At 43.4% G+C, this 14,133-nt stretch overlaps 1 protein-coding gene across 1 annotated transcript in view; it reads left to right on the top strand.

Annotated features, from left to right (window-relative positions):
* Positions 1–14,133, top strand: part of adarb2 (adenosine deaminase RNA specific B2 (inactive)) — a 496,547-nt gene that overhangs the window by 111,190 nt on the left and 371,224 nt on the right. The window lies entirely within an intron of this gene.

Consider the following 14,133-nt stretch of genomic DNA (forward strand, 5'->3'; position numbering starts at 1 on the left):
ATTACAATTACCATTGTGTGTCCTATTTCTTATATTTTTATGTTTCTTCATATCACTTCTGAACAGTCTGGCTCCAACATTTGGATTACGTCCCCTTCTTTCAGACGGAAGAAAGAGTTTCTCTCGATTTATGTGGTATTTGTTTCAGATGAGCACTTTAATATTCCATAATCAAAGAAATATAAGCCTATTAGGGGAAAGTGATGGTCTAGTGGCATTATTGCTGGACTGTTAATCCAAAAACCTAGATAATGTTCTGGAGACCTGGATTCAAATACTGTCATGGTCAGTGGTACAATCTAAAAAAAAATCCAAAGTTAAGAGTCTAATGAGACCATGACTCAATTGTTGGGGAAAATCCCATCTCGTTCACTAATGCCCTTTAGCGAAGGAAACCTGCCATTCTTACCTTGTCGGGCCCACATGTGACTCCAGACCCCCAGCAATGTGGTTGGCTCTAAATGCCCTCTGGGCAACTAGGGATGGGCAATAAATACTGGTCAGGCCAATGATGCCTACATCTCATGAATGAATATAAAGTAAATCTGTACATTTGCTGTCTTTATAATTGTAATATTTTTAGCTACTATATAAGTCTGAAGAGAAGGAGATGGCCGAGTGTTACTATCGCTAGATTATTCATCCAAAAACTTAACTAATGTTCTGGGGACCCGGGTTCAAATCCTACCATGGTAGATGGTGAAATTTGAATTCAATAAAATTTTGGAATTAAGAGTCTAATTATGACTATGAATCCATTGTTGATGGTCAGAAAAACTGATCTGGCCCACTAACGTCCTTTAGGGAAGGAAATTATCATCCTTACGTGGTCTGGCCTACATGTGACACCAGACCCACAGCAATGTGGTTGACTCTTAACTGGCCTCTGGGCAATTAGGGACACTCAATAAATGCTGGCTTAGCCTATGGCACACGTATCCCTTGAGTGAATAAAAATCAGTCTGATGAATTTGTATTTTTGTACAAGGCCAAAATATCACTGAGATAGGGTGCCCAAACTGAAAGACATACTCCAAAAGCAGTTTCACAGTCCTTTATGCACTATAGTCAAACATCCACCCATTTCTGTTCCTGTGCTGCATCTCTCCACTTGTTGAAGGAGCAGAGGTGAGGAATGGTTGCAGTGTCAATGGACACAATGCCACAGGCTGCAAAAGAGTTCTACCTGCATCTGTAATGAACACAGATTTCCCTGTATGAGTGCCAAACATGGCCTTTGTTGGTGGATTCATTATTTTCTGACACACTTCTTCAAACTTGTGTGGTATTAGTTAATGAATGTGTCAATCAAACACTGCTGTACTCTCCATAGAAATACACTATATCGCATTTGTGGATGACTGCTCTGCTGAACCCCACTCTCCATCAGATTTGCAAACTATTCTCAATTTTTTCAATTCTGCAGGTTATAGGTATGAGCTGTCCTTCAAATTTGCCAAATGAAAATTCATGTAAAAACCCAGACCTGTTTATGCAAATATTCCACATCCATATGGCATGCTGGCCTTCACCACAAGAGGAATTGAATACAGAAGCAAAGAAGTCCTTCTGCAGCTGTACAAGGCCCCGGCGAGACTGCACCTGGAGTATTGTGCGCAGTTTTGGTGTCCAAATTTAAGGAAAGACATTCTGGCTATTGAGGGAGTGTAGCGTAGGTTCACGAGGTCAATTCCCGGAATGGCGGGGCTATCTTACGTTGAAAGGTTGGAGCGACTGGGCTTGTATATGCTTGAGTTTAGAAGGCTGATAGGGGATCTGATTGAGATGTATAAGATTATTAAAGGATTGGACACTCTGGAGGCAGGAAACATGTTTCCGCTGATGGGTGAGTCCTGAACCAGATGACACCGTTTAAAAATAAGGGATAGGCCACTTAGAATAGAGTTGAGGAGAAACTTCTTCAGCCAGAGAGTGGTGGGTGTATGGAATGCTCTGCCCCAGAGGCTGTGGAGGCCAAGTCTCTGGATACTTTCAAGAAAGAGTTGGATAGAGCTCTTAAGGATAATGGAATCAAGGGCTATGGGGATAAGGCAGGAACAGGATACTGATTGAGGATGATCAGTCATGATCATAATGAATGGTGGTGCTGGCTTAAAGGGCAGAATGGCCTACTCCTGCAGCTATTGTCCATTGTCTATTGCCTATAATATACATTGAAGGACAGACTGTGCAATGCGTTGAGTACTTCCTACATTTTGGCTGCCAACTCTCCCAAGCAGCCACTTTTGACTGGATCTAACATCGCATTGGCTAGTTTAGCATTTACAAATAAATGTTGACCCATCTGACTCTCATTCCCCCCACCCCAGCTCCCTTTCCCACCCAGTTACGAATGAGCTGCCAACTTCCTTTCTCGCCTCCCCTCATGATGTCCTGTGCAACTCTATATCCTTACACCCCTACACCTGACTCTGAACACACCTCTCCCAAAGCGAGTGTCTTCCCAAAACCCTCCCAATCCCTGTTCTACAGATTCAACTCCAGTCTTCAGTGAGTGAAATGCAGCATCAAGTTCAGGAGAGAATCAGCCTCTCATTAGAGGAGCAGCTCCTTAAAAGGCCTTACATTTGCAAAAACAGAAATTGCAGGAAAACTCTGCTTCTACCTCCTTCCCTGGGCCCACTCATTGTTTCTGCCTGCTCCTGCCCCACAGAATGACATCCACAATCTTTCTGGTGGCAGTTACATCAGTTTCACAATTTCCAATTTGATGTCTCCAGGTGCATCCTCTTCAGCATGGACATGCAATTGGTTTATATGTCCATCCTTCATCAGGACGGTCTCAGAGCTCTCCGCTTCTTCCTGAGAAAAAGGTCTGAACCATCCTCATCCACTACCACCCTCCCCCACCTGGCTGAGCTTGTCCTCATTTTGAACAATTTCCCCTTTAACCCCTCTCACTTTCTCAGATCAAAGGTGTGGTCGTGGGTACCCTCATGGGCCCCTCAGTTATGCTTGTCTCTTTGTGGCATACGTGGAATGTCCCATGTCCTTACCCCAATTCCCACACACTAGACCTTGATGTCACATGGGCTACTTCTGCAAAAGAACAATCATCACCCACTAACTGTTGCCATTAGCAGCTATTCATTAAGAAAGCAGCAGAGAAATATCAATTCTGACTGCTCTTATATATTTTGGCATGAAGGCCTAAGCAGGGATTGCCTCAGTATTCCTGGCTGGTGAACAACCCCTCTCCCCATTTTACCCTTGTTCCAACCTTCCAGCTCAGCATTGTCCTCATGACCTGTCCGACCTGCCAATCTCCCTTCCCACCTATCTGCTCCGCCCTCCCCTCTGACCTATTACTTCCATCCCCACCCCCATTCACCTATTGTACTCTTTGCTACCTTCCCCCACCCTCCTCTCTGGCCTATCACCTCCATCCCCATCCCCATTCACCTATTGTACTCTTTGTTACCTTCTCCCCAGCCCCCCCCACCCCATCCCCACCATTTATCTCTCCACCCCGTACGCTCCCTCCCTCTATTCCTGATGAAAGGCTTTTGCCCAAAACGTTGATTTTCCTGCTCCTTGGATGCTGCCTGACCTGCTGTGTTTTTTCAGCACCACTCTGATGTAAACACTATTCATCCTCCCAGGCTGACCTTTACCCATTCATTTGTCTGTCCAATCATTGTTCTCCCTCCCTGGGCTACATCTCCAGCTATTATTTACTCCTTCCCTTTCCCTCACCTCATCGTCAACGCACATGACAACCTTTTCTGAGCTACATTCACTGAACCTGAAACATTAACTCTGCTTTCTCTCTACGGACGCTGCCAGACTTGCTGAGTTTTTCCAGCAATTTCTGTTTTTGCTTCTGATTTCCAGCATCCACAGAGTTCATGGTGGGTTTTTTTTGTGTTTACAGTTGCACTTACCTGTCTCTTGACCAGCAGCGAGATGGTCCGTTGACACACTTGGTATGCTTGCTTGTTCTCTGCAAGCTGCCTCTGGACAAGCTTCTTCTATATCATTAAATCAGAACATACTACAGCAGAGAAGGAGGCCATTTGACCCATTGTGCCTGTGCTGGCTCTTTGAAAAAGATGTTCAATTAGTTCCACCCTTCTATTCTATTCCCGTGGCCCAGTAAATGTTTCCATGTCTCTTCCCAACTTTAAATAGCCATATCAAATTTTTTTTGCCTAGCTTCCCAGCTGCATGGATCACAATCCCACTGGTTTCCATTGTTTCTTTGTAAAACTAAGGATTTTCATCTTTGCTACCACTCTAGTAAAACTGTCTGCAGCATCTAAAGTGTCTTGACACCATTCTTAAAGGGTGATGTCCAGAATTGATCACAAAATTCCAATCAGTGTGTGACTAATTTTTCATACAGTTTTAGTAAAGCTTGCTTGGCTTTGTTCCCTTTTTATAAAATCAAATATTCCCAACAGTTTTTCAAGAGTTAGTCATAGAATCATAGAGATGTACAGCAGAGAAACAGGCCCTTCGGTCCAACCCGTCCATGCCGACCAGATATCCCAACCCAATCTTGTCCCACCTGCCAGCACCCAGCCCCTATCCCTTCAAACCCTTCCTATTCATATTCCCATCCAGATGCCTTTTAAATGTTACACTTGTAATAGCCTCTACCACTTCCGCTGGTAGCTCTTTCCATACATGCATCACACTCTGAGTGAAAAAGTTGCCGCTTTGGTCTCTTTTATACCTTTCCCCTCTCACCCTGAACCTGTGCCCTCTCATTCTGGACTCCCCGATCTCAGGGAAAAGACTTTGTCTATTTATTCTATCCATGTCCCTCATGATATTACCACCTTTAAGGACTTGTTTGCATGCAAATGTTGGCCTTTGTTCCCACCTTTACCATTTAGTTTATTTTTGTCTCCTTCCCCGGAAATAAATAATTTCACTTTCCTCTATATTAAATTTCATTTCCAATAATCTTTCACTGTATCCAGTCTTGGTAGTATGGTGGACACTTAGCATTTCTTCCAGCCCTTCTCTACGAGGGGATTAGTGACTGAATTTCTATGGTATGAGTTTCAGGTTGAAAGTAGGGTCGTAAAGCTCTGTATCATCACAGAACTCATCTGTTGAACCATGTATCAACCAGAAGCAGCACAACGTCTTCATCTGAAGTGCTGACTGACCCCTTTACTAATTCCACAACTACACCACTCTCTAATACATGCAAAGTGACAATATATGTACTGGACCTTAACACAAATGTTGAGCTGACGATGGGTGTTCTAGAGAATGTTAGGCTTTAGATTTTAGTGGAGAACTGTTTCTCTTGCTCTGTTATAGGAGCAGATGGCACATTATGAGAAAATGAGTGTACTTATCCATTTTGCTGCTGACATTAATCGCTTCATTATAAGCTTGTGCATAATCAGTGTGTGTGGAAATGTGCAGAAAGTATATAGTGCAGTTCAGGGCTTCTGAATAACACCATACCAGACATCATATTTGTATCAAAACTTATGAAAAGATCTCTGATGGCCTCCTTCTGGCAGAGCGCTACATGCTCCTGGTCAGTTTTGTCTTTGGTAAGAGAGGTAACAAGGAATCAAAACAGCTTCCTGAAATACATTTTCTTGACCATCTTACAGCACATCAAGCAATTTGCATATTTTTGAAATTCTGTGTAGTAGGTGTGCAATTCAAGCATTGTTGTACTGGAATGGAAGTTTCACTAAACTGTTCTGCCTTCAGTGGGGTAGTGGCTGACCTTTACTTCAGCACTATTTAGTCATCTTTGCTTCACATCCCCGAATATCCTTTACAAAATGTAGTTACTCCAGTCCTGAAAATTTCAATCAATCCTGCACAATCAATTTTTTGGGAGAAGGGGAGTGCGAGATTTTCACTGCACTTTGGGTGTAACAGGTTTTTCCAATTCACACATGAATGGCTCAGTTTTAATATTAAGGTTGTGGCCTCTTACACAAGGATTAGGAGCAGGAGTAGGCCATTCGGCCCATTGAACCTGTTCCACCATTCCGTAAAATCATGTCTGATCTGATTTTGGTCTCAACACCATTGTCTTGTTAGCCCTGTCTGCTTTGTCAGTTAACAATCTAACTCAGCCTTGAATAGAGTCAGGGAAACCTTCACTTTCTAAGGAAGTGAATTCCACAGACTAATAACCATCTGATAAAAAAATATCCTTATCCCAGAATTAAATAGAAGACCTCTGTGTAACCTAATTCTGGATTCTTCCGCAAGGGTAAACATCTCGTCAGTATCAACCTTGTCAAGATCCCTCGGGATCTTACACATTTCAATAAGACCACCTCACATTCTTCTAAATTCTGATCAGTATAGGCCAAAAGAGTTCAGTATTTCTTCAAATGGCACAAAATACCTGTTCAATGCTGCCAGCATTTCCTTGTTACTGATGAATCATTCCTTACTCTCACCCACTAAGGAACCAATGCACATTTTAGCTATTTCTTTCCAGTTTAGATACTTTTAGAAACTCTTACTAACTTGTTCGAGAGTTCCTTATCCCTAAAGTGGTTACTCTATTGAATTCATTGTCATGTTAAACACTTTGATTAGATTACCACTCAAGGGAATACAAACAAAGTTTTTTTTATTGTTCAAAAGACGTGGACTTCCTGACTGTGACAGTATATAGTGCTCATCCCTAATTGTCCAATAATCACATCGCTGTGGGTCTGGAGTCACATGGTAGGCCAGCTCAGGTAAGGATAACTAGTGAATCAGATGTGTTTACAGCAATCAACAATGCTGACAAAATTTCCACCCGGCTAGCTTTTTATTTAGATGGTTTCATTGATTTCAAATTTCACCTTCAGCTGCAGTTAATGTCCACAGAACATTGGTCTGCTGTTCTTGATTATTATTCCTTGTATTACCAGTACGCCACCACCTTCCTCAATTGAACATACCTACACCACACTTCCAGGCAGTGCATTCCATATCCTCAATATTTGTTGAGTGAAAAAGCTTTTCTTCAATTCATCCTTGTTTTTTTCATTTGCAGATCACTTTATGTCTATGCCCTCTTTTGTTCCTATTACAAGTGGAAACAGTTTCTCCCCATATATTCTATCCAGCTCAGTCATGAATTTGAAAACATCTGTCAGATCTCCTCTCAGCCTTCTTCCCTCCAACAGAAACAGTCCCAGCTTCTTCAATCTATCCTCATAACTGAAGGACCTCATCCCTGAACCATTCTTGTAAACTACTTATGAACTCTTTCCAATGCATTCATTTCCTTCCTATAATGTGGTGCCCAGAGCTGTTCACAATACTCCAGCTAACTGTCTAATGTTGAGTCCATCTTAGTCAGTGAGATAAACGTACTAAACGTACTTCCAGTTATTGAGTCATGGGGTCATACAGCATGAAAACAGACCCTCAGGTCCAATTCATTAACATTGACCAAACATCCCAAACTAAACTAGTCCTACCTGCCTGTTTCTGGTCCATATCTCTCCAAACCTTTCCTATTCATGTACTTATCCAAATATCTTTTCAGTGTTGTAATTGTACCCACATCCACTAATTTTTCAGGAAGTTCATTCTACATGCGAAGCCCCACCCTCAGTGTAAAAGATTTGCCCCTTATGTCATTTTTAAAATCTCTCTCCTCTCACTTCAAAAAATTTACCCTCTGGTCTTGAACTCTCCCATCCTTGGAAAAGACCTTTGCATTTGCTACGCATTGATGGTTGCAGGGATGTTGTAGACCTTTGCTTTCATGGTGGAAGAAGCAGTTAATGTTGTGTTTGTTGGTCTCTATTTCTTGAATGTTTACGTGGGTGTCTGGTGATGTACTTGCAAATCTGAGGGTTATGACTGAACTTGTAGGTTCAGGTGGCCCTCCTGTCATTGAATTGTGTAAGACATTGTCTGAGAGTAATCCCTGCAAGGGTGATTGAAATGTAAACAATCTGAAAGACCTGTCAGGACTCTGCCAGACAACACTGAATTAGACAAACACTTTGGCAGTGCACAGCTTTATGGGAGGACATTACTTTCTTACATGGAGTAACTGACCCCACCACCATGCCTCTCATACATTCAGGACTCTTACACCTGCCTAATGTCACTCCTTCATGTGTCCCACTTGATTACAAACATTCCCCCAGCCCACACATACTGCACCACACCACCCCCACCCCAACACCCTTTGCAGCTCCAATTTTCCACACAAAAGTCCATTCTCTTTCTCCTCTCCTGTCGAGTTGAAAGCGTTCACATATAAAGCGCTGCACGAAGACACATGCCGCCAATAAATTATTATGAACCCGGTACTGCAAGATTCCCGTGTGCTCCTGACTATATCCTGGGTGTCAGACTTTATTGAAAACTATTTCACATTTATGCGTATTCATGGCATGCAAGTACAAACATACCACTGTCCAATGCAATTTTCCATAAGGTGCAAACTCAGTGCACCTCAACCTGTCTGCTGTGCACACAATTGGCTGCTACGTTTCCTTCATTAAAACAGCAACCATACTTCGAATAAGCTACTTCATTGACTGGGATATCCTGATGTCATGAAAGGTATAATATATATGTCAATCTTTCTTCACTTCATTTCCATACTTTCATTTGGAATAAGATTATTCTATTGACAGTTGAATTTGTCTGTTCGCAATGTAACTGGGGAATATTACCTGTTCTCCGCAGTCATCTGAAGTCAAAATTATCTGTCTGACCTTCTTAAAAAAGCTCAGGGACTGAAAAAGGCAAAAGCTCCTCTGCAATGTTAAGCATAAGACTGGGTGAGGTAATTTCAACGTGAGCCAATTCCCTGATGATCTACCTAACGTCCCTCTCTGTGACATTCACACACACATAGAGTGGAACAGGCAATTTCAAGGACAATCATTTACATGAATGCAACAGTATCTTAAACTGATATCTGAATGATAGTGCAGTTCAGTGCAGCAGCACCAAGGCATTGGGAGTTAATAGACTGGAGCCAAACTGGTGAGAGTTAGATTTAGCCTTCCTTTTCTATTTTCCCTTTCTAACTGGAGATAAAGAGAAAAGGATTTCTATGGTCTGCTCTTGTGTTTTGTTTTAGCATTAATAAGCAGTGTGGTACACTAAAGCAGGTCATGGTTACGAATTCTGTGGTAAGTAACTCATCTCTGACTTCCCAAATCCTGTCCACTGTCATCAAGGCACAAGTCAGGAGTGTGCTGGAACAGTCTCCACGTGCCTGGGATGGGTGTAGTCAAGAACGCCCTCCGAAGAAGCTTGAGACTTTCCAGGACAGTACCTTCACCACACCAAGGAGATCATCATTACTATCTAAAGGATAGTTAAGGATGGGCAAGAGATACCAAACTAGGCAGTGACGCCCAACTCCCCTGGCTGGACAAATATGAGGGGGTGGGAGATGCAAAAAAAGTGAAGTGAAATCAATTTCAAGGAGATAGCAAAAGCTGAGAAGCAAAGGAGAAAAGAGACAGTCTGAATAAACCAAAAAAAATGTGGGAAAGCAAGGAAGTGCCAGAAAAAAATAAACAGACATGAGTACAATCTGAAGCAAAAGATGCATAGGAACAAAACTACTGGCTATATAGGAATTTAATAGGATTGAAATGATAGTTGAGAACAGGAGTAGTGGAGAGGTTTGTATTACTATAATCAAAGTATATCACCTAATGGACACTGTCTTGAAGAAGGAAGACAGAAAACATTTTACTTATGAGCAATTAATGCTAAGAATGACAATGCACCAGGTTATAGTCCAACTAGCTTTTGGAAGCACTAGCTTTTGGAGCGCTGCTGTTTCATCAGGTGCTCCTTCAACCATGGGATCAATGTGGATTTCACAGTTTCCTCATTTCCCCTCCCCCCACCTTATCCCAGATCTAAACTTCCAATTTAGTACCCCCTCTTGACCTGTCCTACCTGTCCATTTTCCTGTCTCCCTATCTGCTCCACCCTTGTTTCTGACCTAACTTCACCTAACCCAACATAATCTGCCTATCACATTCTCAGCTACCATCACATCCCTCCCCCGCAACAAAAACAACCCCACCCTCATTTATCTCTCACTGCCCTTAGGCCACTAGCCTCATTCCTAATGAAGAGCTTATGCCGGAAATATCGATTCTCCTGCTCCTCGGATGCTGCCTGACTGGTTGTGCTTTTCCAGCACTGCACTCTTTGACTCACCCACCTTAACTCATGATAACACTAACCCTGCATGCCATCAGTGCTGCCCATTCATACCCAATCTGCACCAGCAGTAATACCTCTACCACCCACTGTCACCTCCCATAATACCTACCTCTCTTTCATTCTAGGAGCAAAACAGCACACAATATGGCAGAAAACATCATTTAGCTCATCATGCCTTATCAACAGAGTACTCTGACTCTGGCTGTCCTAAGCATGACTTGGACTGTTACTGAAGGCTGCTCTTGAATTACTGCGCCAGGATCCACTGGGCGAATTGCCTGAAGCCCATCAACAACTGTGGCAAGCTGTCTTTATGTCCACATTTGTTATGTCTGCACTAAAGACTGTAGACGAGATGAGGGGGCCTGCAGAAAAAGACAGCTCAAAGCTGGGCAATGCACAGTACGGATAGGCTCAGAGTGAGTGAGGACTATGTCAGACACTGTCCTATCCGCCCTTGTCCATGAACTCCCCATATACATTTGAGACACCCTCCGCCTCCTCCATGACTTTTGTTTACCCGGCCCCCAATGCCTCATCTTTACCATGGACATCCAATCTCTCTACACCTCCATTTGCCATGACCAAGGCCTCCAAGCCCTCCGTTTCTTCCTCTCCTGACGTCCCCAACAGCACCCTTCCACTGACACTCTCATTCGTTTGGTTGAACTGGTCCTCATCCTTAACAATTTCTCCTTCGAATCCTCCCACTTCCTCCAGACCAAAGGGGTTGCCATGGGCACTCAAATGGGCCCCAGCAATGCCTGTCTCTGCCACTGATTAGTGACAATTTCATCACACCCATGGGACAAACATGTACAAAATGCAATGAGTTGATCTTGATGTTCGGGTGGTGTTGGTGTTGGCCAAATATCTTGTCCAAGTGTATCATACATCCTACCAAACCCCATGAAGCTCAGAGCCTGAGAAAATTTCATCCATTATTATATTCACTTGCTTTTTGGTCATAAAGTACTTTCTCATGCAGTTTTCAGGACTTCGTTAAAAGGGGGATAGAACACAAAATCAGAGAGATAATAATGCGTTTATACAGCAAAATAAAATTTATAAAAGGCTAGTTAGTTTGAGTAGGGTGGTGCTGGAAGAGCACAGCAGTTCAGGCAGCATCCGAGGAGCAGGAAGATCAGATGCTGCCTGAACTGCTGTGATTTTCCAGCACCACTCTACTCCAGAATCTGGTTTCCAGCATCTGCAGTCATTGTTTTTACCTAGTTAGTTTGAGTGACCAGATTTGATGAAGCCAGCAGGTAGCTGTGAAAATGAAGGATAAGGATAGCAAAATTCAGGAACCTTAAATGACAAGAGAAATTTTGAGCATAGTCAAAAAGAAAAAGGAGGCACACATAAGGTTTAGGAAACTGAAAACAGACAGAACCCTTGAAGATTACAAGGATAACAAGAAAGAACACAAACAAGGACATAGGAGGGCTAAGAGGGGCCATGAAATGTCTTTTGTATACAGGATTAAGGAAAATTCCAACGCACTTTATACATAGAAAAGAAATAAAGACAGTAGCTGGGAAAATGGTAAGAACCCTCAAAGTCAAAAGATGGAATCTATGTATGGTGCTCGAGGAAGAAGGTGAGTTTCTTAATGGGTATTTTGCATCGATATCCACCAAGGAGAAGGACATGGTGAATGGTGAGTCTCAGGAGGAGCATGACTATAGGAGTCAGGAGGTCATGTTGTGGCTGTGTAGGACATTGGTGAGGCCATTTTTGAAATATTGTGTGTTATTGTGGTCTCCTTCCTATAGGAAGGATGTTGTGAAACTTAAAACAGTTCAGAAAAGGTTTACAAGGATGTCATAGAGTCATAGAGATGTACAGCATGGAAACAGACCCTTCGGTCCAACCCTTCCATGCCAACCAGATATCCCAATCCAATCGAGTCCTACCTGCCAGCACCTGTCCCATATCCCTCCAAACCCTTCCTATTCATATACCCATCCAGATGCCTCTTAAATGTTGCAATTGTACCAGCCTCCACCACATCCTCTGGCAGTTCATTCCATACACATACCACCCTTTGTGAGAAAAACTTGCCTCTTAGCTCTCTTTAATATCTTTCCCCTCTCACCCTAAACCTATGCCCTCTAGTTCTGGACTCCCCAACCCCAGGGAAAAGACTTTGTCTAGTGGGCGGCACGGTGGCACAGTGGTTAGCACTGCTGCCTCACAGCGCCTGTAGACCCGGGTTCAATTCCCGACTCAGGCGACTGACTGTGTGGAGTTTGCACGTTCTCCCCGTGTCTGCGTGGGTTTCCTCCGGGTGCTCCGGTTTCCTCCCACAGTCCAAAGATGTGCGGGTCAGGTGAATTGGCCAAGCTAAATTGCCCGTAGTGTTAGGTAAGGGGTAAATGTAGGGGTAAGGGTGGGTTGCGCTTCGGCGGGTCGGTGTGGACTTGTTGGGCCGAAGGGCCTGTTTCCACACTGTAAGTCTAATCTAATCTATCCATGTCCCTCATAATTTTGTAAACCTCTATAAGGTCACACCTTAGCCTCCGACGCTCCAGGGAAAACAGCCCCAGCCTGTTTAGCCTCTCCCTGTAGCTCAAATCCTCCAACCCTGGCGACACCCTTGTAAATCTTTTCTGAACCCTTTCAAGTTTCACAACATCTTTCCGATAGGAAGGAGACCAGAACTGCACACAATATTCCAACAGTGGTCTAACCAATGTCCTGTACAGCTGTAACATGACCTCCCAACTCCTGTACTCAATACTCTGACCAATAAAGGAAAGCATACCAAACACCTTCTTCACTATCTATCTACCTGTGACTCCACTTTCAAGGAGCTATGAATCCGCACTCCAAGGTTTCTTTATTCAGCAACACTCCCCAGGACCTTACCATTAAATGTATAAGTCCTACTAAGATTTGCTTTCCCAAAATGCAGCACATCACACTTATCTGAATTAAACTCCATCTGCCATTTCCCAGCCTAATGGCCCATCTGGTCCAGATCCTGTTGTAATCTGAGGTAACCCTCTTCGCTGTCCACTATATCTCCAATTTTGGTGTCATCTGCAAACTTACTAACTGTACCCCTTATGCTCGCATCCAAATCATTTATGTAAATGACAAAAAGTAGGGGGCCCAGCACCAATCCTTGTGGCACTCCACTGGTCCCAGGCCTCCAGTCTGAAAAACAACCCTCCACCACCACCCTCTGTCTTCTACCTTTGAGCCAGTTCTGTGTCCAAATGGCTAGTTCTCACTGTATTCCATGAGATCTAACCTTGCTAATCAGTCTCCCATGGGGAATCTTGTCGAACGCCTTACTGAATTTCTATATATCTATCACTCTGCCCTCATCAATCCTCTTTGTTACTTCTTCAAAAAACTCAATCAAGTTCGTGAGACACGATTTTCCACGCACAAAGCCATGTTGACTATCCCTAATCAGTCTTTGCCTTTCCAAATACACGTACATCCTGTCCCTCAGGATTCCCTCCAACAACTTGCCCACCACCAACATCAGGCTCACTGGTTCTTGGAGGATTTGAGCTATAGGGAGAGGCTGAATAGGCTGGGGCTGTTTTCCTTGGAACATCGGAAGCTGAGGGGTGACCTTATAGAATCATGAGGGACATTGATAGGGTAAATCGACAAGGTCTTTTCCCTAGTGTGGGGAAGTCCAGAACTGGAGGGCATAGGTTCAGGGTGAGAGGGGAAAACATTTTTATATAGAGGGTGGTGCATGTATGGAATGAGCTGCCAGAGGAAGTGGTGGTAGCTGGTACAGTTACAGTCTTTAAAAGGCATTTGGATGGGTATATAAATTGGAAGGGTTGAAAGGGATATTGGCCAAGTGCTGGCAAATGGATTAGATTGGGTTGGGATATCTGGTCGGCATGGATGAGTTGGACCAAAGGATTTGGTTGCATGCTATATATCTTTATGACTCTTTGACTCTATGTTGATATTCTAGGCATGTCA

The sequence above is a fragment of the Hemiscyllium ocellatum genome, chromosome 5 (genome assembly GCF_020745735.1).
Source record: "Hemiscyllium ocellatum isolate sHemOce1 chromosome 5, sHemOce1.pat.X.cur, whole genome shotgun sequence".
Lineage (NCBI taxonomy): Eukaryota > Metazoa > Chordata > Chondrichthyes > Orectolobiformes > Hemiscylliidae > Hemiscyllium > Hemiscyllium ocellatum.